Source organism: Canis aureus, chromosome 36, assembly GCF_053574225.1.
Source record: "Canis aureus isolate CA01 chromosome 36, VMU_Caureus_v.1.0, whole genome shotgun sequence".
NCBI lineage: Eukaryota > Metazoa > Chordata > Mammalia > Carnivora > Canidae > Canis > Canis aureus.
In genome coordinates this window covers 502613-520095 of record NC_135646.1, presented here as the reverse complement: position 1 = coordinate 520095, position 17483 = coordinate 502613, and the positions used below count along the sequence as shown (strand labels likewise).

The 17483-nt window shown below is 55.4% G+C and overlaps 1 protein-coding gene across 14 annotated transcripts in view; it reads left to right on the top strand.

Annotated features, from left to right (window-relative positions):
• DLGAP2 (DLG associated protein 2) overlaps positions 1 to 17483 on the top strand; it is a 697194-nt gene that overhangs the window by 241228 nt on the left and 438483 nt on the right. Inside the window, exon 1 of one of the 14 annotated variants that reach the window (XM_077884874.1) lies at positions 14544 to 14983. The exons of the other annotated variants lie outside the window; for them this stretch is intronic. The gene's annotated coding sequence lies outside the window, so the exon portion shown is untranslated. Of the gene's footprint in view, positions 1 to 14543; positions 14984 to 17483 lie in introns of those variants that run through there. 14 annotated transcript variants of the gene reach the window in all.

Below are 17483 nucleotides of genomic sequence, written 5' to 3'. Positions count from 1 at the left end.
GCCTCCTTTGCTTCTCCTGGGCTCCAGGCACCCGGCCTCCCTGTCACTGCCTCATCATGCTGGGCGTGGCTGCCCCTCACCCAGGTGTCCCTGCAGGTGTCAGCCCGGCTCAGCCCTGCAGGTGTCCCTGGTCTACACCTGGCCTGGCCCAGCCCAGCCCTGTGTGCTGCTCACTGCTGCCGCCACTGTCCCTCCCCTGAGGCTGCTGCCACCGTCTGAGGCGTCCGATGCGTGTCCAGCCCAGCACCGCCTTGTCTGTCCTATTACCTGCCCACTGAGAAGTGAACATCCTGGTTCTGTCCCTGGTTCCCCTCAGAGGTCAGCTCCTGGGACAGAGCTTTCTGCTTGGCTCCCTCTTCCCTCCTGCCCCCAGGAGAGAGGGGCAGGGTCAGTGCTCAATGGCACTTGTCAGGACAAGGGGTGCGGGGACTCTGGGCCCCTTGGAGGAGCTCGCGGCCCAGGATCCACCGGGCGTCATGATGCTGGCTCTACCTTGTCGAGTGGAGGGTTAAGGAGGTGGACCCTTCTTGGTTTTCATTGGCAAAAGAGGGAGCGGAGGAGAGTCTGCAAGAAACATGCTATCCAATTTTATGGAAGATTTTTCTATTAAAAATAATGAAAAGCAACCCAGCAGTATAAAAGTGTCCAGTCACTAGTAAATTAGTGGCAAATAGGATAAAGCCAGGCATTTATTAACAGAAACATTATTTTTGAAGTGTAACGTGAGTTTAATTACTCGTATTTCCCCACTGCTTTCATTTTTTTCTACCTTTAATGCAGTCTCTAATTTGGGTGGAATGGAATCTGTGCGTCATAAAGACACTTGCTTTGCTGTTTTCCATAAAAATGTCAAAATGTGTGTCTTACCACAGTGCACTCTCTACTTCGTGTCTAGGCCGGAAGCAGTTTCTTTTTTTTGGTTTGAATTTGTGACCTAAGTCCCCAGCCGGTTTCCCAGCTGCCGTGTGCGTGTGCGTGGGGCTCTGGGTGAGCGCAGACAGGGTGCCGGCGCGGCGCAGCAGCCTCTGCTGGAGAAGGTCGAATGTTGCAGAGCGGCCCCAGGGACCCGCGGGCTCACTGGCTGTGACGCTCCGTCTCCATCGTCTCCATCGCAGTGACCCGAGGCCCGGGCTGGCACCAACGGGTAGGCGGGCCGCCCGCGCTCCACCTCACGTTCAAGTCCTGCCTGAGGCAGGTTTACGGATGGGAAGGCCACGTAACTTCCATTCGGCTCCTGATGATCAGACATGCTCGTGGGATGTGGGACGTCTAGTTTGCTGAGCTTCCTGCTGGCTCTGGGGTCCCCACTGAAATTGCCTTTGGTTTCCGCCCAACCGTTCCTGTCGGTTCGTCATCCACACGGCAGGTGTACAGCACGGTGTGCGAGATTGGAAAGGCCTGTGTGCGTCTGCTCTTCTGCTGAGTGAAGAGCAATCCATGCAATCCACGCATTCCAAACCCACAGTTCTCTAGATTTTAGCCTATCCACGGGGTTGGCAACCGTCACTGCGCTAATTCCAGAACGTTTTCACCTCCCGCAAAAGAAGTCATGGATTCCGTAGTCGTTGCCCACTCTCTCCCCTCCCAGCCCCCCAGCAACCACCAGCCTACATATTGTCTCCATAATTTAGCCTACTTGGGGCATTTGGTAGAGAAGGAGTCATATTATACAAGATCCTTGAAATGGCTTCTTTGACCTACTGAGGCTTCAAGGCTCATATGTGTTTTAGGACCATGTCAGTAGTTCTTTAGTACCAAGTAAAGTGACATTGTATAAGGTATAGCATGTTTTATTTATCCATTTATCAACTAAGAGACATTGTATTTCCAGGTTTTTTTTTCTATGTTAAAATACACTCCTATGAACAGCATGTATGTGGACACACAATTTCAGTTCTCTTGGGTGTGAGTGGGGAGACTGATGGCTGCGTCACAGAGTAACTCTGGTATCGTGGAATGCCCCCAAACGCTCTCAGCCGTTTTAGGTTCCCACCAGCCGTGTAAGAGCGTTCTGATTCCTCCACACTTTTGCTAATGCTTGTTATTATCTGTCTTTCTATCCTGTGAGTGCAGAGAGGTATCTTTTCTTTTCTTTTTTTTTTAATAATTTTTTTTTATTGGTGTTCAATTTACCAACATACAAAATAACACCCAGTGCTCATCCCTTCAAGTGCCCCACCCCCCCCCGCCAGTGCATGTACAAATAGTGTATGTTCTCATTCATTTGGGGAATATAAATAATAGTGAAAGGGAGTATAAGGGAAAGGAGAAGAAATGTGTGGGAAATATCAGAAAGGGTGACGTGCACTGAGAGGTATCTTTTCGTAGTTTCGGTTTGCATTTCATGTTGAGCATCTTTTCTTGTGCTTAGCAGACATTTATACGCCTTCTTTGGAGAAATGTCTATTCAGATTCTTTGCCCATTTAAAATTTTGGGTTATTTATCTTGTTGCTATTGAGTAGTAGGAATGATTGATATTTTTTGGATGCAGGTTTCTTACTGGTTTATCATTGGTGAATATACTTTTTAAATATTTTACTTATTTAGGAGAGACACACAGAGAGGCAGAGACACAGGCAAAGGGAGAAGCAGGCTCCATGCAGGAAGTCTAATGCGGGACTCAATCCTGGGACCCTGGGATCACGCCCTGAGCCGAAGGCAGACACTCAACCACTGAGCCCCCCAGGTGTCCCTCATTGGTGAAACTTTGCTCCCGTTTTGTGGATAGATGTCAACTCTCTTGACAGTATGTTTGCAGCACAGGAATTGTGAATTTTGACAAAGCCCAGCTGACCTATTTCGCTCTTTTATCACTTGTGCTTTTTGTTTCATATATAAGAAAACGTTGCTGAATCTGTGGTCACAGAGACTACTCTGTGACTTTGCTCTATTCTGAGTTTCATGCTAGGCCTGTGATCCATCTTGAATGGGTTTTCCATAGGGTGTGAGGTAAGAACCTAGATGCATTTTCTGCATGTCAGTTTCTAGTTGTTTGAGCACCATGTGTTGAGAAGACTGCGTTGCCCAGAGAATTGTCTTGGCATCTCTGTTGAAAATCACTTATAATGTTTTTTTTTTTTTTTTTGGCTCTCCGTTTTATTCCATCTATCTACATATCTATCCTGTATTAGGAGATAGAATTTACACTTTCCCTTGTGCTTGAAAATCGAACACCCTTAAGACCCTTAAGACCTTTAAGACCCTTGGGGTGGGCTCTACATAGTTACAGGTACTGTGTGCAGGTCAGGGGCAGGGACCTACCCTGCCGAGTTATGTTTGGGGCCTGGGGAAGTTGTCCTGCTCCCTAAGGCTCACGTTCTTAACCTACAAAGTAAAATGCACTTAGGAGCATTGGCTTGACACCTGAGTGAGAAAGCATCTGTAGCTTGTGCCGGTTGCTCAGAATATGCCTAGTATGTGTTCTCATGTAGTCCTTGGTCTTCTGAGGTCATCATCTGTGTTTTACAAAGCAGACCACAAAGGCTGACATGACATCATTGAAATCATTGTCCTGGATCTTGCAGGAAGTAAGTAAAGGGGATAGAATCTGAACCTACTTCCGCCTTAATCTTTCTGCTTTGCCCTGGGCCTCTTTTTGTTGGTGTAACCAGTGATTCTGAAATCTCCAGTCCATAAGCCCTGTCCACTTAGCTCCTCCCTGACATGAGGGAGGAGCCATAACTCCCCATGAGGCCCTTGCCCCTGCATGACCAACCTGCCTTCTCTGTGGGAAATGACTTTTACCAGCCGAGTACAGCAGTGGGCATGTTGTGTGCTTTCCTGGGCCGTGCACCCAGGTGCCACCATAGCAGCAGGGATGTGGTGGCCCAGCGCAGGGCTGCATGTGGGTCCTCGGGCTCTGCCCTGGAGCTGACAGTCCTGGGGCACATGCTCCTTCCCCTCTTGGTCTCTCCTTTTCTCTGTAAAGTGAGGAGCTCGAATTATATATTCTCCTAGGGACTCTCTGACTTTAAAATTCAACGTGCCCATAAATATGAGTAAGTGATTTTCACGACTGTATTAAACTGACACGAACAGAGCGAAGGTAGAAAAATCGCAGTGATGTTACTATTTGAGTCACAACCAGAACTCAGTTTTTCAAGAAATGCAATAAATTATTGAATATCCCCAATGAGGTTGATGAGACATTGACAAGGCTCTCCATCTGTCATTGTGAAGTCATCCCTGTTTTAGGGTGAGTTCCCACAAATGTATCTTAGGGGAACGATTCTGAGGAGGATGTCATCAGTAATTTGTTAAAAGACTATTGAATGTCTCTCTGAGTTTTTATAGTGTAAGGATTTTATATTCATTATCTCTTAAATTACTGGGAAAAAATTTGTAATGACACTGTGAGTACCGTTAAAAATTTAGATGTTGGGTGCGAAGGCCTCTTCTGCCTCTGACTTCAGTGCACACAGAGAGGCGGGTGCTTCCCCCCAGCCCTCGATCGCCACGCAGGGTACCCCAGGCAGGGGCCTGTCAGCGGAGATGAGGGGTCCTCTCTTTCTCGTCACCTCATCTAACGCCATAAGAGGATGGAACTTACCTTTTTATTTTATTAGTCAAAGTTAGGTTAATTATGTTTGTCTCTCTGGTTAGGTAAATAGTGTTTCCTGTGGGAAATATTTAGAAATATTTAGAAAGAGGAATGAGGCTAGCATTCTGTCTGGATGCTTGGAAACTAGCACTGTTGGTACTTTGCCACGTTTTCTTCCACTGTACACACAGCCACAGACACGGGTAGACATAGACACGTGGGCACAGATAGGTGTGGACACACGTGTAGACAGATGTGCATGTACACAGACCCCCCCACAGACTTGTGTGGACACAGATGTGCATGCACAGACCCACATGCACACAGACCCACATGGACACAGACCCAAGTGCACACAGACCTGTGTGGACACGGACCCATGCACGTGACCTTGTCTGTATACTTTGAGGATGCAGACTTGAGTTTCTGGGATGTGTGCCATTTTAACCAACTTTTAAATATGAATCATACGTTGTAAATGTGTCTGTGCAAATATTTTCAGTGTTCTTAGTAGCTGCATAATATTTCACATACCGGCAATTATTTTTTTCAATTTTTTTCAATTATTTTTTTTCAAGTCCCTGTTCTTGATAGTTAAATTCCTTTGAATTTTTCACTGTTCCATGTAATAACATCTAAGAACATGTTTGTGCTGAAATCCTCACTGTGTTCTCAGAAACTCCTTTCAAGCGCAGAGTTTTACGGACTTCTCAGTAATTCTGTGGAGGGGATGGAAAGAAGCTGCATTCTTCATGTGCTTCCGACAGTTTCTACTATAGGCTGAGAGGACCTTGATGTTTGTGCTTTGTAGGAGGATGGGCTGGTATGAAAGTGCCCGGGGATGGTCCTGGGCAGTGAGGGGGCCGCAGGGTCAGGGCATCCCCCCGGGCACGGTCCTGGGTGGCATGGGCGTGGCGGGGTCGGGGCGTCAGGGCTGCAGACCCAGCACGCAGGGTGCCTTCATTCCTACCACTGTCCCTCCCGGGAGGCAGGCTGCTCTGGGATGTGGAGATGGCTCCTCTGAGTGGTACTCAGCCAAAAGGAGCACTTGCCCGTGTTTGATGCGGCCTCATCCTCTCAGGGTAGAGGATTCTTCTGTGCTTGATTGAAGGTGGTCAAGGGCCTCGGGTGTATGCGGAGAAACCCGCGGGTTGTCAAAGTGCCGGCACAGGCTTTATTGATGTTGATGCCCGTCTGTGTGGGATGGTGTAGTGGGGGAGTCAGTAGAGGGGCCAAGTAGGGGATGTAGACTGCGGTGGGGTTGGTGAGGGGCCTGGGCCCACCCTGCTCACGCACCAGCCACACCCTGCACAAGCGGCCCTTCCCTGGGCCTGGACCCGCTCTCCTCTGGGCTGGGATGCTCAGTGACCTTGTGCTCTAACCCTGACATGCTGGGTGCTCCTGAGAGCAAGTGAGTTAAAGGGCAGTGCACACATGTATGTCTGTGGTCCATGCACCACAGGGTGCAGGCTCATGTCCTGCCTGCCTGCCCGGCGTGCCCTCCAAGGAAGCACAGGGGTAGACCAGGCCGGCGCCCACCCTTACCACACACTTCCCACAAATGAGGGCAGGCCTCCCCAGGCCTGCTGACTCAGCCCTGAGGTACTTGTGCAGGGCGCCGTGCTCCAGGGAGTGCTGGCCCCCTTGACCCCGGGCCCCAGCTGCACCCCCACGTTCGTAGGAGAGACTCTCAGAGCTGTGTGTCCCAGGGGCCCCTCCTGCCAAGGGATCACTCACCTTTTCTTCCCTCCCCTTTCTTCTCTCCTCTCTCTCCTTCTTGCTGCAAACACGAGGACTCACATTACATTAGAGCCACGTCCAGGGCGGTGGGATGGTCACACTCTAGTGACCTGCGCCCCTGACCTCAAGGATAATAGGAGAGGGAAATCCTTCCGGCGACCACAGGGTGAGGTGGTACAGGCCATGCTGTTAATGGAGAGTCTGCACAAGGGTCTAGAGGATGGAGCGCAGAGGAGGGCAGTGTTGGCGGCGGTGGCTCCATCCCAGGCCTCATGTGGAGGATGGACTGGCTCGGCCAGGGCATCTCCTGGGGGAGGCGGCCTCTGGGTTGACCCTGGAAGGAGGGTGAGGGCTGAGAGGCAGAACCAGAGGGTGGCAAAGATCATGCTTACCTGGGAACCACCACTCGGTGATTTACTGGCCTAACTGGGGAGGTTCACCTGTTCTGGGAACCGGGTACTTCACCTGGTAGTTGGAGGAAGGTACTTCACCTGGTAGTTGGAAGCATAGATGGGCTTGGTCCTGATGCTGTTCCTGGGAGGCTGTGAGCATCCCTGGGAGACATCCTGTAAAACCCCAGGTGGGGCAGGTCCAGCAGGAGACGGGAAGTGCTGTCATTCATCCAGTGTCGGTATTGGGACCCCTTGCCTCCCCCCAGATGCCTGTCTCTACAGCAAACTGAGGAATGCCTGGGTTAAGCAAATATGTGAGCCTATTAAGAGAAATGTAAATTGACATAATCGGTGAATCTGCTTACATCCTGTTGTAGAGTTCTTGTTTGGTCAGACCTCAGCTTCGTACGCGTGTGTATTTACCAACAAGGAAACGCACACAAGGTACGTCGTTGTTTGCATTTCTGTGATGGTGACACGACACTTCATGTTGTGTTTTGTCATTTTGGGTTGTTCAAAAATACAAAAACAGAGATGCAGGTGACGTGGATTCCCAGCACATCTGAGGCGGGCTCTTGTCTCTCCCTGCTGACCGGCTAATGGCTTTGGGCAACGTTACTTCGTATTCTCTGACCTGAGGTTCCTGGTCACCACATGCCTCCCTCCGACGTGTCTGCGAGGTCGGGCTGTCGCGCGTGGGCTGTCGCGCGTGCCTCCGTCACCTCCCTGCGTGCGGGTGCATTAGTATGGGGATGATGAACTGTGTGGGTCTGGCCTGCAGGGAGGGAGTCGGGGGGAGCCCCTGGGGGGTGATGGGGAGGTGCCCTAACACTAGTGAGTGGAGCCCCGATGACCAGGGAACCGCTCGAGCCCTGGGACCCAGGGCAGCTCCTAGATTGGATTGTGAAGGGCGCACAGTCTTTCTGGAAACGTATCGGGAATGAACAGAATGTCGCTATGGCAACCAGCGAATCGTGGTAGCAGGCTGGCAGGCGGCAAAAAATCATTATAATATTTAAGAAACAAAACTTTAATAATTTATTTCCATTACCGTTGCTGTGGTTTCCTCTTCTCCGCAGAATGGGTTCTGGTTCTATTCATAGAGACTTGTTCTCGGGGGCTTTGGGGGCGGGTGCGGTGGGGGGGGCTGTGTTTTCTGAAAGATGAAAAGAGTCCTTCTGAGGAATTTAACTTTTATTTGGGGGTGTTCTGTGTAAAGAAATCTGTGGTTAGTGCTACAACAAATTCGGTGTTAGGCTTGCTCGTTTCCCCGGTTTGGGGTTTAACATCTGACTACGGGGAGCTGTTCATCATCAAAAGTGCCAAAATCGGAAGCTGATAGTTTCCTGCAAAGTGTTTCTCAGAAGGTTCCTCTATTTACCGATTTTTTTCCTCCTCCTGGTTTGGGCACAACCACAAGCGGAGACACGTTCGGAAGCCCCTGCTCAGCTCGCAGCCTCTGCATGCGCGTATTCGGGGCGTGTGCACGGGTCCTGCTCCCGTTCCGTGGGCTCAATGACTGAGTTTCGTTCTTAGACAAGAAGCTTAGACATGTAGTTTGCTGTCGCTGTGAGGCTTCTGGGGCTTGTTTTCCCATCAGACCTGAATGTTTGGATCCGTGATGTCATTACCTAACCTAACTCACTCGAGCTACATAGAGTTCTGCAGGTATTTGTGTTTTTCCATGGAATTCCTTAACGAAATAAACAAAACACACACAGTGATTTACTCCTTCCCTCTTGGACTGTGTGCCCAAGAATGACCTGAGGGGGACGGCATTATTTACATAAAATGGCAGAAGTTGGCTGATTTCTCCACAGGCATGAGAATTATTTAGAGCATTTGGGACCCGCTTCCCGGAGCGTTTTGCCGAGACTCCGATCTGCAGAAAGCGTAACGGGGCCGTGACGGAGCGAGGGTTGGGGCGCGTGTCCGTGGCCCACGGGCTGGGAATGCACGGTGGTTTCCCAGGCAGCCTGGGTCCCCGGCAGGGCCTGTTTCGGGGGGCAGAGGAGGGTGAGCTTGCTGAGGACCTCAGCTTCGGCTTCCTCAACTGCCAAACTGTAAGGACGGTGACGTGGAACCACCCAAACCCTGAGCCCCTCCTTCGCCCCGCGTGCGAAGGCGACAGGATCGGGTCCAATGTTGGAGCGAGATGCCGTGTGTGCCCGTTGAGCCCTGGCCGCGTCACTGAGGGCGCGTCGCGCATCACACGCTCTCCTGTTGGCCGCCGTACCCGCCAGAGCCCCGAGGCCGAGGGCCTTGCCCTCTCAAGCCACGCGGCCTCCCAGCACCCGCAGGAGCCGCCGCTCCGGGTCGTATCTGGGGCCGGCCCCACGCAGTGGCCTCGAGAGTCCGACACCAGCCTGTGGGAGAGGAAGGACGGCCAGTCCCACCGGGCGGTCGCCACGCAGGGAAGGGCCCTAGAGTCCAGCAGAGCTGCACTTGAGCCCGGGTCTGGCCTCGTGGGTCTGCGTGGGATGCTTCATCTCCGGGCCTGAGCCCCTCGTCCGTCGCGTGCGGGCAAGCGTGCCTGCAGGCGGGCGGAAGAGGCCGCGCGTGGTGCCCCCGGGAGGTGCACCCGCCAGGAGGGACCTCGCACGGCCCTGCCAGGCCTCCGTTGCATCGCCTCCTGCGCATCACGGCAATTGAGGTTTTAAAAGCTCTGATTCGTGTTCTGTGGAAACCTGCCTCTGTTTCACGTCACAGCTTTGGGTGAAGTGGCCCCGTGGCGTGTACCACGTGGGGTCGTTGAACCAGGACCTCATGGCTCCTGGGAGGTGACGTGCGAGCCTGGCCTAGTTCTTGGCGCCTCTGCTGTCTGCTGGCAGTCGCCGGGGTCACGAGGAGAAGCCCCCCGAGAAAGGGGATCTGCACGTGACACCCCAGGACGCGTGAGCGGGGCGGACGGCCCCTGAGGTCTAGGGGCCAAGGCTGCACGCGCCCGCGGGGACGGCCTCCCATCCAGACGTTGGGTCTCTGGCTTCCCCCCCCCAGCCTTGCTCTCAGGCCTCATCCTGAGGGCGGTTTCTACCCCGGGGTCCAGGGGCCCCGGCGGGAAGACGGACGAGGACGGCGGGCAGCCTGAAGCCAGGTTACGGGGCCCCAGGAGGACGTGGCGTTCTCATCCTCACAGGTGGGTCTGGGTGGCAGCTCGTGCGGATCTGGATGCTCAGGTGCCCCCTGAGTTCTCAGTTTCGCTGAACTTCCGTCGTTCAGCAATAGAGCAGACCACGACGGCGAGAGGTTCTTCCTTCTGTAGATACGGGTGACGCTGCCCCAGGGCTCCCCCCCACCGGTTTATGCGTTGTCCCCACTACTAGCCGCCCGGCCCGTGTCTTGGTTTCTGCTCTGTCCTCTGAGAGCGGATCAGGGATGTTCGCTCTGAGGCCCCGCAGACTCCCAGGGCTGTGACGGGGCCACGCACACAGGAGAGCCTCGGGCACCCGGGCGTCGTCCTCTCAGGCTTGTCTGCCGATGGCTCGTGGCCTTTCCTCTGTAAGGGTTGCGACCGTGCCTTTGATGCCGACACCAGGGGTTCAACATGCTCCGTGGGAAACGGAAGGAAGGAGAAGCTGCCGTTTGATGAAGTGAAACACAGTCCTTGTGACGCCGGCGGTGGGAGAGGGCCTGGCGGAGAGACCCAGGCCCGCGGACCTCCCGCCTCCGGCCTCCCTGGCTCTGCGTGGGGACCAGAGGTAGAGCCGCGGGGCCCCCAGCACTCCCGTCTTCCTTGGGGTTCCACGGGACCATGGGAGCATGCGGGGAGCCCCCAGGGGCGTGCTTCGGGTGCACGCGGCAGCTGGGGGTCGGACACCGCACGCTGCTGCCCCGGGATCCCGGCTCAGGGTCTCAAGGAGTCTGGAATATTGGGCAGCCGCTGTTGTGTTATATCCCAGCTTTGGGAGCTGAGACTGCGCTTCCCAGGGGGTCATTTCCCACCCCGTGCGGGGGGTCTCGGCCTGACTCCCCACGCAGCCCCGTGAAAGTGAATTCACGTGTTACAGGGACCAGGAGGCCCGGGGGCTGCGAGGTCCTGCAGACAACCCCAGTGCCGGGGCCTGCCGGTGTCTCGTCTCTGCGGGGTCGTGCACCCATCCCCTCCCACCTTGCTGCACCGGGCTCCAGGGTCTTTGGGCTCAGGCTGAAGCGCGCCCCGGCTCTCCTGGGCTCCTGTGGCCACATGCCGAGGTTAGATGTCCGGCCTCCGGGAGCCGCGGGCTCTCCCTGGGATGACTCTGCCTCTGTCTGCCCCCATCGGCCACGTGTCAACAAGACGGACCGCGTGTGGGTGGAGGTGAGGTCAGATCAAGGGGCGGGCGGTCCATGAGTTGACATCCGGGTCCACAGGCCTCACGCATCCTCGACAGAGTCCTCAGCCAGAGTTCTCACTTCTAACGAGGGAGCAGAGGTGCAGGACCAGGCAGTGTAGATGTGGCTGTTAGGGCCCTGCCCTCGGCGCTGGCTTGGGAAGCCAGGGCACTGTGTGCGTGACCCATGCAGGTGACCTGACAGCTTCGGAGGACAGTGTCCCAGGATAAGTGCCCGCTGTCTGCCTGGAGGGATCTGATGGTGTCAGAGGACAAATCCACGCCAGCGACCCCTTCCTGGACATCTGGGGGCCGCCCTCAGGGCCACTCCCTCCTCAGGACTTGCACACCCCATCTCGGAGGGACTGCACGGCCATCAGTGAGGCTCCCCGGCTCCCCGCGCTGCCTGAGATCCCTGGGCCCCACCCTCTGTGCCTCACGTGCCTGCCTCTGTGTCCGGAGACGACCTGTCTCACTACGTGTCCCTTGCACATACCGACCTCTGGTCCCCACGTCTGCCCTGTGCCCTCCTGCCTCTGCCTAGGGGAGGCCCACTGGCCCTTCTACTGGGGCCGTGTCCCCCACACATTGTAGGGCTCACTGCACAGCAGCTCCAAGTCTCCGCAGCTTCACCTGTGATGTGGAAACACCAGGAACACCAGGCTCATGGTGCTGGGGGTCAGAGCAACCTGCAGGACACAGGCACCGATTCTATGCACGTGTGTCCCTGTGTCCATCTGCAGGCCTCATGACAGGGCTACCTGTGCAGCTGACTCTTGAGCAGTGCGCGGCTGGAGGCACCAGCCTGTGCAGTCAGACATCTACGGACAGCTCTGACTCCCCTGAAACCTGACTCCTGACCATCCAGTGTGGACCAGAAGCCTTGAGAGCTGCCCGTTGACGCGGCTGCAGATGTGCTCTTTCCCATGAGACCAGAAGCTACAGAAAGGAAACCGTCATTAAGCACATCATGTGGAGGAGAAGGCACACTCGCAGAGTGGCCTGTGGAACATCTGAGGGTAGGTGGCCTGGCCACTCACGCTGGTCCTGTGCTTGGATCTGTAGTGTTTGTGGGCTCGCCCCGTTTCCCTGGTAGGAGAGGGGAGGCATTGAGGTGCTGACAGACTCTGAGTCTGGGTGCCAGGGGATGCTGGGACGGCCGGTGACCCAGGGCGCAGGCTCTCTGGACCCGGGTCTGGGCCCGAGGAGCACTCCAGGACATCAGGATCAACAGTACCCGACTCTCTGGGCTGGGCACGTGGCCCCAGGACGAGCACCGTTGTTTTAGGACCCGCGATCGCACCAGTTTCTCAGGCTAACCAGCAGAGCACCGAGACTTGGATGTAAAACAAGGAACATTTCCGTGTTGGCAGGACTCATGGGGTGGGCGGGTCTGCTTCCTGCTGGGCCCACGGAAGGTCTGCGCCAGGTTCCCCAGCTCCTGCACAGACAGCACTCCATGGCCTCCTGTGGCCTCCTGTGACCTCCGTGGCCTCCTGTGGCTCCTATGGCCTCCCGTGGTCCCCTGTGCCCCACCCCATGGCCTCCTGTGACCTCCCGTGGCCTCCTGTGGCCTCTGGTGGCTCCCGTGGCCTCCCGTGGTCCCCTGTGCCCCCCCATGGCCTCCTGTGACCTTTGTGGCCTCCTGTGGCTCCCATGGCCTCCCGTGATCCCCTATGCCCCCCCCCCCAGCCTCCTGTGTCTTCCTATGGCCTCTTGTGGCTCCCATGGCCTCCCATGGTCCCCTGTGGCCCCCCTGCTGCAGCCTCTTGTGACCTCCCGTGGCCTCCTATGGCTCCCATGGCCTCCTGTGCCCCCCCCCATGGCCTCCTGTGACCTCCATGGCTTCCTGTGGCTCCCATGGCCTCCCATGGTCCCCTGTGGGCCCCGCCCCCCCCCCCGGCCTCCTGTGTCTTCCTGTAGCCTCCTGTAGCTCCCATGGCCTCCTGTGGTCCCCTGTGCCCCCCCTCGCCCATCCTCCTATGTCTTCCTGTGGCTGGTCCGGCCTGTGCTACCTCCTCTGGGTGTCTCTCCCTCGCGAGGGATGTCTGCTGCTGGACGTGGAGCGGCTCATGGGAGATTTGCACGCACAGTGGTTGCACGTCTACATGCTCATTGTGAGAGCCCAGCTGACGTGGTCTGGAGGGCACTCTTAGCCCCACTGGGGCTAATGGACACATCCCCCAGATGGAGACACCCGTCGCATCCAGAAGCTGAGGCAGGCGTTGTCTGTGATGTTTGAGAAGGGTGTGCAAGCTGCAGAGCTGGGTCTGTGCAAAGCCCCGATGGCCAGGCCCAGGCTGCTCCTTGAGGAACCTCACATGTTGCCGACGTGGACTCGGGTTCACTCCCCCTGGGCCTGCGTAGGGAAGGAGAGTCACAGTTTGGCCTGGGGGGAAGGAGAGTTCTGCTTGGCCTGGGTGTGGATTCCAGCCCATGGCCGCCCCTGTGCTCTGGGATCCCCAGCAGCGCCTTCAGGGGATGCAGCAAACCCACAGCCCACTCGCCCCGCGTCTGTCGCTGCAGACCTCGGCTGGGAACTGGGAGGAACCCCTGACACCCTGATGCTCGTGCTGCTGACCCACAGCACACATCTCGCAGTAGCTGCTGGTATGATAGGGTGACCTGAAGTCTCTGTTCACTTATCGCTTACCACCTATTAGTGGTAAATGGCGCGGTGGAAACCTAGCCTCCTCCAGGTGACCTGCTCAGGGCCCTGCAGGAGCACAGGGGAAGTTTTGGAAGGTTTTATTACGGAATCTGCCTGGATGGCTGCCTTACTATCTCCACGTGGAGACTCCGCTTCGGGCATCTTCCTTTGCACTGGATTCCTGCCATCCTCTTTCTTCGTGGGCACACATGATGATGGAGCCAAAGGTGTTTATAAATAGTCTCAGCTCAGGGGCGACTCCGCACGTTCCCTTAAAGGCAGTTGCTCAGCTGGATGGCACCCCGGCTTTAGTGGTGTTGTCGCCGTGTGTGTGTGTGTGTGGGGGTCCTACAGGGATCTTCGCCTCCCTGGACACCACCTCTCCAGGCTTTGATCCCGCCTCCTCCTGGAGTTTCAGGGGGTGAGGTGTGTCCAGGCAGGAATGGTCCCGGTGCCTTAAAGAGCACCAGCCACGAGGCCCAGAGCTTCACTGCAGCAGAAGATGCTGGGTTCCTCTCTGCCAGGAGCTGTCACTGAGGTGGTGGTGGGGTTGCATGACAGGTGTGGGCATATCCCCTCGCATGCCGACCCCTCCCTGCCCTGGTGTTGGCACAGTCCCCTGGGAGAGGAGGCGTCTGGAGGCCACATGAGCCATTTGAGGGAAAGGCTTCCCTCTCCTGCTATAACTTCTGAGATGCCGGGGAGCGCCGTGCCTCCGGAGTAGAAGCTGCCTGGCGGACGGGCCTCCAAACGCCACGCACACTCACGTTTATAAAGACCCGTGTCGCCAGAGCAGTGACGCTCCCTAGGAAGTTGTCCATTTATGGCTACTAGAGCAAATGATATCATCACAATAGGTGGCTCCTGTCTAAATAGGGATCATTTGTGAAATGAGATTATAGACATTTATCTGAAAAAACAGGAGGTAGATGCACCTGCTTTCTATAATTGACCTCCTGGGGGACGGTGCTGCACGGAATTCAGGCATCCGTCTCCATGGCTAATTCCATTACGGGGAGAGAGGCTCCCTTGCCTGCGCCGAGCCAGGCGGCCCCCACGTCCACATGGAGCGCACTCCAGATCCATGTTTTCCGTTATGCTTGAATATATGGGACATGCATCGCAATCCTCTGCCACCGTGCTGCAGTGCACTTGTCTGGCAGAGCCCCGTGGCCGGCCAGCCCCGGCTCACACCGGCCGGGCCCTCGGGCACACGCTCCGTCGCCTCCGGCCTTCTCCTGTGCCCAGGATTTCAGACCTTCCTCTGAGCGCACGTCTCCGCGTTTGCCGAGAAGCCGCCGGCTCTTCGCGTTTGGATGCTGCCAGCCGAGCAGCGGGAGTCCTGCCTCGGTAAGTCCAGGATGACTCATTTCTTACTTTTCTGCCTCGGTGTGTGCTTGCACGGATGTGGTGGCCTCGGGTAGACAGCAGCGGCGATTAGCCCCCGGCTGGCTCGCCTCCGGGAGCAGCTTGCCTCTCCGTACTTTGCACCGCGGGCTTCGCTGCCCTCCCTCCCGGCCCGGGTGGCTCTGCCCCCCCAAGTAAAGCACTCCACTCTCGAGAGGCGCTGTGGCCGCAGCTGGGGACAGGCGCTGCCATCCAGGGAGCATCTTCATTGCCACGGAGGGCTGGGGGCACAGGTCCGCCTGGCGGTCCTCAACTACAGCGCCGTCATTCTGAGAGCACGAGGTCGGTCCCCAGTCACCGTTACTGCGACCATGACCGAATACCAGAGCAGTTTGCAATGCAGGAACTATTCTGGGCGCTCCCATTTATTACAGCAGAGACGCAGCGGCCAGGCTGCTGGTTCCGGCGTCCCTGTGGGATTGAGTAAATCCAGGGACCTGCAGTTAAAACCTGTGTTTTCACATGCAAGCCAGGGAGACAGAGGAGCCTGTGGAGGAAGCTTCCTTTGTAATGCCTAGTGGGGGGGGGGGAGGTTCAGTGCCGCTTATCAGCTGCATTAAAGGGGCTGAAAGAAAGGAGAAAGCTCTTGGTGAGGTGCTCGGCCCCTGCCCTGTGTGCCTTGAAAACCGAAACCTCTTCAAAGGCAAGAGACTCTAGCCTTTAGTACCTGGCAAGTGGCTGTCCTCTGTTCCCTGGGAGGTGACAGCGGAGGAGAGGAATGGGAATTGCTGAGGTTTCCTGTGAGGCCATAGAGCACACGTTCTGGGAGGGGGCTCGGACCCCAGGGCCTCCAGCCCTGACCCCCATGGAGGCTTTACCGGAGGCAACTTTGTCCCCCGGGGATGAGGTGCATTGAGCGACGAGCACGAGCTGTTCCCTGAGGATGCTGCTTTTCATGCTTCTTGTCTTGCTTTGCTGGCATTTTTTAAAAATTTGCTTTCCCTTGTGCAAAATTGTTCACGCCTCTAAATAGTAGTGGTTTGCCCCTTTCTAATGAAAAAGAATGTCAAGAAAGGGATTCTATTATCAACTCAGGCATGTAGGCAGTAGCTGGTTTTAAAAGTTGCTGTTATAAATGACCAAGACGCCCTATATGTGGATATTATGCTCCTGCAGACTGAGCATGTCCACTAGGATGTTATTGGTTTGCCCATATGTAGGTGAATATTGACTATTTCATTCATAATTCTGTCCCCAAAGCTTGGCTGCGTCTCCGCAGGCAGGCTCCGTGTTACAGTGGAATATTTTGTGGCCTTCAATTTGTTCAGAAAATAGAACAAGTCAGTGGGACTTTCCTGGCTTTTCGTGACTCATGCTGTACTTAGCAACAGGTGCTCGCCCAGGACCACTCATCACTAACGCGGTTCCCCATGCGGGGGCTTCGTCCGCAGAGGGGCACGCTCCCCCAGACACGGCCAGCGGTGGGGGCCCGTGTGGGGTCTCCCTGGGGGAGGCCACACGTGTAAGAAGGTCTCCGTGAGGGGAAAGCAGACGCCCACCCGGGTGGCAGGCTCATGTCCAGCCAGCCTGGTTCTCCGCCATCCGCAGCGCCTCATCCAGGAAGTGTTCGCAGGCGACGAATACTGCATCTTAAGCGACTTACTTCAATTTATTTACGGCTAAAGCAAAAGTGAATAACCTGAAAATAAGTGGAATAGCAGTGTTCAGATTGGAAACATGTCAGTGCAAGATGAACACCCAGTCCTCCGGGGTGACAGCGTCATATCTTTCCCAGTCAGGCCAGAATGCCTTTTGAGGATATTGTGCATTTGGCAGATAAGCTTCAGTTGTCCGCTCTAATTTTATTAAACCGGCATTAATAACTTCAAGCACTTTTTGTTTTCTCGAGCAACATCCGTTTCATTTAAACATTTATTTGGGAGCTTGCTTTTTTTTTTTTTCCTAAATGAGGGCATCTTTGCGGTAGTGGATTTCACAGACATTCTCCACCCACCCCCCCAAAATACAGTGTCCATGCAGACGGGGTGGGAGCCCTCAGGATGCTGCACACATGGAAATTGAGCTCCGCCAATTATACGGACAGTTCTGAGAGAGCATGTCCTCTCTCCTGGTAGCCTCCGTGTGGTGCAGTGGCTCGGTGCTCATTAGGGGGAGTACAGTGACCACGCACGTGCGTGCGCGTGCACACATGCTCACACGCTTGATTCAGAGAGCCCACCTGAGGGGCAGGGCGGGGGGAGTGCCCAGGAGAGCGTTGCATGTAGCACAAGACCTGCAGAAACAAAATTCTAATGGGTGCTGTGCATTTACAGTTTCCTCCATGTGTGGGTCTTGAGATAAAACCAGACACCTCCACACAATGTGCATTATGACCCCGTGTACAACATGTACAGGGTATTTCTGAATAAATACACCTCCACACACTAATTGGGGCTTCCTTTATTCACCCTCTGCATTTAAAATACAAAGTTACTCATCTCCC